Genomic DNA, 8,848 nt, shown 5'->3' on the forward strand with positions numbered 1-8,848 from the left:
TATAAGTTGTTTTAAACTGTTAACATATGCACATTATATGTTCGTCATTGCTTTTAATAATGACACTGTGTATCAACAAGATATGTGTGTGCATGACGTGCATTTAACAAAATTTTAAATTCAAAACATTGCCGTCTTGAAACTTTCCATTTCGGTCTTTATTATTGTCCAGTTCTCGGAATTATGCTAGGGCCTTTATAGATTAATACATAATAATATATTTGAAACCATTTTTTGGAATTTGTTGTCAAGTTGTTTTTACTTCGTATGACTTAAATCAATATACATGTACTGTAGGTTTATATAGCATTTATTCTACGGCATTTATATGTGTGTCTCAGTGGGACGAGTGGTTAACGTCTTAGCCTGTTAATCCGTCGACCGTGGTTTGATTCCCCAAACCGGCAAGATATCGCTGTTGCTTTTTGAAAGGTTTATCTCAGATCAGTAAATGCTATCTTTTTAATTCAATTGATGCCAAACATCATTGACAGTGAAGACAAATATTAATTCCATGTCATTATATGATTAAAATAATGCGTTCCAAAAAAGTTTGATATGTTTATAATTAGTTGCTCCCCCATTTAGAAAGTCCTGGATCCGCCACTGGTACGAGCCATTTTTTGCGTTAATGTCTGGAAACCAGTGATATTAGACTGCTGACAAATTAAACAGATTGCAGTTTTTTATATTTACTTTCGAAAATTGATGTTTTATGGATAAAAGAGCTTTCGGCATAATTAATCATCTTAATGATTTAACATAGCTGGAGATAGGGCACAAAATGGGCCTATAAAATGAAACCTTCGAATATTGTAACGCCTATAAGACCAAAGTTACAGTGGTTACACTGGCTTATTGTAAGGCGTGTATGCTGAAAATTGTGTTACAACCGGTTACATCGATCGAAGATTTTCAAAGTTCAACTACAAAAAATCGAGTTTTCAGGTCGACATATGATTAGAGTTATGCGGTTGCATTAGTTACAATGAGTTACATCAAAGTTTTTGAAAAGTTTGAAATAGTGTTTTTTTTCTATCTGAAATAGCGGGTTACGCGGTTACATTGGTTACAACTGGTTACATCGAAAATTTTCATCAAAAATCGAGTTTTCAGGTCGACATATGATCAGAGTTATGCAGTTACATTAGTTACAATGAGTTACAGCAAAGTTTTTGAAAAGTTTGAAAAAGTGTTTTTTTCTATCTGAAATAGCGGGTTACGCGGTTACATTGGTTACAACTGGTTACATCGGTTACATCGAAAATTTTCATCAAAAATCGAGTTTTCAGGTCGACATATGATCAGAGTTATGCAGTTACATTAGTTACAATGAGTTACAGAAAATTTTCTGAAAAGTTTGAAGAAGTGTTTTTTTTCTATCTGAAATAGCGGGTTACGCGGTTACATTGGTTACAACCGGTTACATCGGTTACATCAAAAATTTTCATAAAAAATCGAGTTTTCAGGTCAACATATGATCAAAGTTATGCAGTTACATTAGTTACAATGAGTTACAGCAAAGTTTCTGAAAAGTTTGAAAAAGTGTTTTTTTCTATCTGAAATAGCGGGTTACGCGGTTACATTGGTTACAACCGGTTACATCGGTTACATCGAACATTTTCAAAGTTCAACATCAAAAATCGAGTTTTCAGGTCAACATATGATCAGAGTTATGCAGTTACATTAGTTACAATGTGTTACAGCAAAGTTTCTGAAAAGTTTGAAATAGTGTTTTTTTCTATCTGAAATAGCGGGTTACGCGGTTACATTGGTTACAACTGGTTACATCGAAAATTTTCATCAAAAATCGAGTTTTCAGGTCGACATATGATCAGAGTTATGCAGTTACATTAGTTACAATGAGTTACAGCAAAGTTTCTGAAAAGTTTGAAAAAGTGTTTTTTTCTATCTGAAATAGCGGGTTACGCGGTTACATTGGTTACAACTGGTTACATCGGTTACATCGAATATTTTCAAAGTTCAACATCGAAAATCGAGTTTTCTGGTCGACATATGATCAGAATTATGCAGTTACATTAGTTACAATGTGTTACAGCAAAGTTTCTGAAAAGTTTGAAATAGTGTTTTTTCTATCTGAAATAGCGGGTTACGCGGTTACATTGGTTACAACTGGTTACATCGGTTACATCGAAAGTTTTCATCAAAAATCGAGTTTTCAGGTCAACATATGATCAGAGTTATGCAGTTACATTAGTTACAATGTGTTACAGCAAAGTTTCTGAAAAGTTTGAAATAGTGTTTTTTTCTATCTGAAATAGCGGGTTACGCGGTTACATTGGTTACAACTGGTTACATCGGTTACATCGAATATTTTCAAAGTTCAACATCGAAAATCGAGTTTTCAGGTCGACATATGATCAGAGTTATGCAGTTACATTAGTTACAATGAGTTACAGCAAAGTTTCTGAAAAGTTTGAAAAGGTGTTTTTTTCTATCTGAAATAGCGGGTTACGCGGTAACATTGGTTACAACCGGTTACATCGGTTACATCGAAAATTTTCATCAAAAATCGAGTTTTCAGGTCGACATATGATCAGAGTTATGCAGTTACATTAGTTACAGCAAAGTTTCTGAAAAGTTTGAAAAAGTGTATTTTTCTATCCCAAATAGCGGGTTACGCGGTTACATTGGTTACAACTGGTTACATCGGTTACATCGAAAATTTTCATCAAAAATCGAGTTTTCAGATCAACATATGATCAGAGTTATGCAGTTACATTAGTTACAATGTGTTACAGCAAAGTTTCTGAAAAGTTTGAAATAGTGTTTTTTTCTATCTGAAATAGCGGGTTACGCGGTTACATTGGTTACAACTGGTTACATCGAAAATTTTCATCAAAAATCGAGTTTTCAGGTCGACATATGATCAGAGTTATGCAGTTACATTAGTTACAATGAGTTACAGCAAAGTTTCTGAAAAGTTTGAAAAAGTGTTTTTTTCTATCTGAAATAGCGGGTTACGCGGTTACATTGGTTACAACCGGTTACATCGGTTACATCGAAAATTTTCATCAAAAATCGAGTTTTCAGGTCGACATATGATCAGAGTTATGCAGTTACATTAGTTACAGCAAAGTTTCTGAAAAGTTTGAAAAAGTGTATTTTTCTATCCCAAATAGCGGGTTACGCGGTTACATTGGTTACAACTGGTTACATCGGTTACATCGAAAATTTTCATCAAAAATCGAGTTTTCAGGACGACATATGATCAGAGTTATGCATTTACATTAGTTACAATGTGTTACAGCAAAGTTTCTGAAAAGTTTGAAAAAGTGTTTTTTTTCTATCTCAAATAGCGGGATACGCGGTTACCAATGTAACTCTGATCATGTGTCCACCTGAAAACTCGATTTTTGATGTTGAACTTTGAAAATTTTCGATGTAACCGATGTAACCAGTTGTAATTAATGTAACCGCGTATCAATGTATCCTTACAAGGTCAACATATCCACCATTTTTGTAAATGACCCGGTGGCCGTGTGGACTAGCAGGCTGTGTTCTATTTTTTCTTGACTTTACCGTCATGGTCTCGAACCCTACTAAAACCAAAATATTGTTTATGCTATAACTGTATTTTTTTCTGCAAATTCGATATCATAGAGTAATGATAAAAAATAAGTGTTTTCAGATGCATTACCGGGAAAACTAATTTTGGTCCCAAAACATGAGCGAGTCACTTTAATAAGGCAATAAAGGTACCGTTTGGTATTATCATCACAACCGGGCAAAAATAATTGGCTTTGCCATCTTCTGGACAGATCACACGCCGCTCATGCCGCTGATGATAGCACTCTTCTGGACAGATCACACGCCGCTCATGCCACTGATGATAGCACTCTTCTGGGCAGATCACACGCCGCTCATGCCGCTGATGAAAGCACTCTTCTGGACAGATCACACGCCGCTCATGCCGCTGATGATAGCACTCTTCTGGGCAGATCACACGCCGCTCATGCCGCTGATGATAGCACTCTTCTGGACAGATCACACGCTGATGATAGCACTCTTCTGGACAGATCACACGCCGCTCATGCCGCTGATGATAGCACTCTTCTGGACAGATCACACGCCGCTCATGCCGCTGATGATAGCACTCTTCTGGGCAGATCACACGCCGCTCATGCCACTGATGATAGCACTCTTCTGGACAGATCACACGCCGCTCATGCCGCTGATGATAGCACTCTTCTGGGCAGATCACACGCCGCTCATGCCGCTGATGATAGCACTCTTCTGGGCAGATCACACGCCGCTCATGCCGCTGATGATAGCACTCTTCTGGGCAGATCACTCGCCGCTCATGCCGCTGATGAAAGCGCTCTTCTGGGCAGATCACACGCCGCTCTGGCTCATGCAATTGATAAAAGCGCTCTTCTTGACTAATGCACCACCATTCAATTTTAACCACGCCCCCCTCCCCCAGGTCCGGGGGTATACCGGGGATAGCCGGGGAAATGGGCCGTCTTTTTACCTTCCAGGTGGCCCCGCAGTTCCGGGTGAATGCGGTGGTTTTGTCTTCGGGCCAAAAATAGCGGGAATGGGCATAACCTAGGGTCCCTGGGATGCGGTGGCATTTGCGGGGATTTTACCAGCGGTTCGTCCCTGCAGGGCGGGGATTTTACACGGGCTTGGCTGGACCGAAAGTTAAAGTCCCCGCTGTTCCCCGGACCTGGTGGGGCCTTGGTTACAATTGACTGGTGCATAATATCACGCCACCTGTACACTGATGATTGCTATCACGCCAGTCGTTTTGTCGCACCTTAACTTACCTATACTGTTCAACCAAAAAATGAACTGCACACAAAAGCTTCTACTGCAGTATATAATTTAACTGTATTTTATGTCATATATCTTTGATGCTGAATATAACGACTACGCCTAGTTTTGTCTGTTGTGGTTAATGTGTTATAGGATTAGGGAATACTTAAGCTACTTAAGATAAAGCATTTATCAAATTTATGATTAAGTTAGTGATATATTGACAAATACATGTGTTTAGGTTACCAGTTTTTTTGTAAATAATTTTCTTTTCTAGAGTCTCCGATCCATATTAACATCATCTTATTAATTAAGTTTACATTGAGAACAAACAAACATATCATTTGATCAGTTCAACAAATTCAGGAAAATTTAAACGATAAGACCGCAAACATTCCACGATCTAATGTTGATGTTCTCATTACACGAGTCAATGTCCGTCGCCTGACATCATTTTGAATGTATTCGGAAGGTGGCGGAAGAACGTCCCCAGAGTGCACTTGGTTGGCGCTTGGGGTCGTGGCCCGTTCTGTCACCGGAGTTGTCTGGCTGCTAGCTATAGGTGTACATGTTTGCAACAGACTAGATACATGTACCACCATGAGTGGATTTTGTTCCGTAGCCAACACGAGAACTATTTTTAGCTGCAATAGTACGAAGTGCATTAGGAACTCCTCGGCCAATTGTTTTCGATAAAAAGATGGCCGAGGAGTTCCGAATGGTACGAAGTGCTCACTGGTGAGCTTTGGTGACAGATCCATCGTCCGGCGGCTTTCGTTCGTCGTCAATGGTCCGTTCAATGACACAATAATGGGTGACGAAAACACGTATAAATCGATAAGTTACTTATAGTTATTTGAAGATTTAGTGGAATGAGTAAACTCAATCATTACTTGCGACAGACTAAACTGTTGAAATATGGATTCAGTCTTTTGATACGACGATGAATTGTTAATATTGAAGTTGAAACCCCGAGCCCAATTTCTCGAAAAAGTAAAACCACAAAAAGCTTAAATCTCTTATTTCCTAAAGCTAAAGTACTTAATTGCATTTTGTTAAAAAAAATAAAAAAAAATATTTCATCATGATTATCATTAAAGTAATTTCCTTTCAAAGTCTTAAAGCTGCACTCTCACAGATTTATCGTTTTTCCAACTTTTTTATTTTTTTCTCTTGGAATCAGCAAATGTTTGCGTAAATATTTGCAAATCAGTGATGAAAGACTGTTGACAAAAGATCAGATCGCAGTTTTTCAAATTTCAATTCCAAATTAAATGTTTTACTAACGGTTTAAAACAAATGCATAAAACATCAATTTTGGAGCGGAAATATGAAAATCTGCGATCTGATCTTTTGTCATCAGTCTTTTATCGCTGGTATTCAGAACTTTACGCAAAAACTGCTCGTTCCAAGACAAAAAATAAAAAAAAGTTGCCAAAACGTTCAACCTGTGAGAGTGCAGCTTTAAAACTGATTGAAATAAAAATAATACTCATCTTATACCATAACAAAAATAGTGAGCTTTATAGCTTAATCCTTTTGTAAGGGAGTTAAACTCACGCCCTGTAAACGCCAGCTCCACCACTTTACGGTGGTGCAAAGAAAAAGAGCTGTCGACACTTCCGTGGTGGAGCTGTGCCCTATGTTTACATGAACAAACGTGAGTACGATTTATATTTTATTTGATAATTTCATTTAACGGACATATTTCGGAAATCGGAGAATGTGGTACCGTGTAAGAACACTTCTACTGTAGGCTGGTTACTATTTCGTTTCAATATTGTGCAAACTGTGGTGCCAGGAGCTTTTCTCCCGAATCAGACTTGTGCATATTTTGAGATCTGATTGCATAGCAAGTACATTTCGGTGCTTACACACCCCGTAAGAACATTCTCACGCATGCAAACATAACTGTTATGTATTGTACCTATGCCGGAACACAACCAAACCTAATAAGCACTTCTTAAAAAGGAAAAATGCACATATTTATAAAAGTGGTGGCGCTGTTGCCCTAGTGGTGGCGCTGTCGAGTAGTGGTGGCGCTATCGAGTATGTTTTGCGTATGAAGTAATATAAAAAGTTAACGCTTTTGGAATAAATACTTAAGTTGCTATGTTTATCATTCATTGAACATTATGCTGGTTATGCATACTACTTGCGGAAACGAAACTCTTTGCGAATTATCTTAACCTTACTTAAAACTATTTCGAAAACAAACGGCTAGGTGCTGTTAATTTTACCATAGAACTATGAGTATCTACCATGTGTGTCCGGTATTGATGGAAAAATCCGACCCGAGTGCACGCTCGTAAGCCGGTAACGAGGTTTGCCGAGTTACAGGCCACGCAGCGTGACCGAAGGACGAATTTTTCGTTCCGGACCGGAAAAACATGATTGATATTTTTTCTTGAAACTAAAATTATCAGTTTGTGTAAGAATTGACATAGAAAACGCACTTTTGTACATTTTACCAAAAAGCGCGTGAAACCTTGTTTACTGACGTCATAAAGCGCAGTAATTTTAAATCACTATTGGTGTCAAATAGTAACAATTTAAATCGCGTTTTTACGATTATTCATTATCAGTTTTAATTAATTGCATACTTATTTATTTGATTGCGCTTTATTGAAATGAAATAATGTACTTTTCATAAACCATACAATAAAAGAAATAAGAAGAAGCGCGTTGTTGCGCTTAACTCATCTTACATGGGGGTTGTAAGATGCGTTTTTCCAGCACTGGACAAATGACCGGAAACACACGTCCGGTATGCAAGAATACCTCCCTCATAACCGGACACACATGATAAATACTTATAGTTCTATGTTAAAAATTAACAGCACCTGGTGGTGGCGCTGTCAATTAAAAAATTTGTTTCGAAATAGTTTTAAGTAAGGTTAAGGTAGCTCGCGGAGAGTTTTGTTTCCGCAAGTAGTATGCATACCAGCATTATGTTCAATGAATGATAAACATAGCAACTTTTGTATTCATTCCAAAAACTTTTTATAATACTTCAAGAGCAAAACATACTCGACAGCGCCACCACTAGGGCAACAGCGCCACCACTTTTATAAATATGTGCATTTTTCCTTTTTAAGAAGTGCTTATTAGTTGTGTTGTGTTCCGGCATAGGTACTATACATAACAGTTATTTTTGCATGCGTGAGAATGTTCTTACGGGGTGTGTAAGCACCGAAATGTACTTGCTATGCAATCAGATCTCAAAATATGCACAAGTCTGATTCGGGAGAAAAGCTCCTGGCACCACAGTTTGCACAATATTGAAACGACATAGTAACCAGCCTTCAGTAGAAGTGATCTTACACGGTACCACATTCTCCAATTTTCGAAATATGTCCGTTAAATGAAATTATCAAATAAAATATAAATCGTACTCACGTTTGTTCATGTAAACATAGGGCACAGCTCCACCACGGAAGTGTCGACAGCTCTTTTTCTTTGCACCACCGTAAAGTGGTGGAGCTGGCGTTTACAGAGCGTGAAACTTGATAGGGAGGTTAGGCCCCGAGTACGAGATAGAGTGAGAATGTTCTTACGGGGTGTGTAAGCACCGAAAATGTACTTGCTATGTACTTGCTATGCAATCAGATCTCAAAATATGCACAAGTCTGATTCGGGAGAAAAGCTCCTGGCACCACAGTTTGCACAATATTGAAACGACATAGTAACCAGCCTTCAGTAGAAGTGATCTTACACGGTACCACATTCTCCAATTTTCGAAATATGTCCGTTAAATGAAATTATCAAATAAAATATAAGTCATACTCACGTTTGTTCATGTAAACATAGGACACAGCTCCACCACGGAAGTGTCGACAGCTCTTTTTCTTTGCACCACCGTAAAGTGGTGGAGCTGGCGTTTACAGGCCGTGAAACTTGATTGGGAGGTTAGGCCCCGAGTACGAGTTATCACACATTCTCATGCCAGTATTAATCGTAAGTGCTTTATAACTCAATAAGGCCCCGAATACGAGTCATTGACGTCAGTATTAACCGTAAGTGCCATACAACTGTTTATTGAATCGGGGAATATCAGGAAATAAGT

This window comes from Mya arenaria, chromosome 12 (genome assembly GCF_026914265.1).
Source record: "Mya arenaria isolate MELC-2E11 chromosome 12, ASM2691426v1".
NCBI classification, from domain to species: Eukaryota; Metazoa; Mollusca; class Bivalvia; order Myida; family Myidae; genus Mya; species Mya arenaria.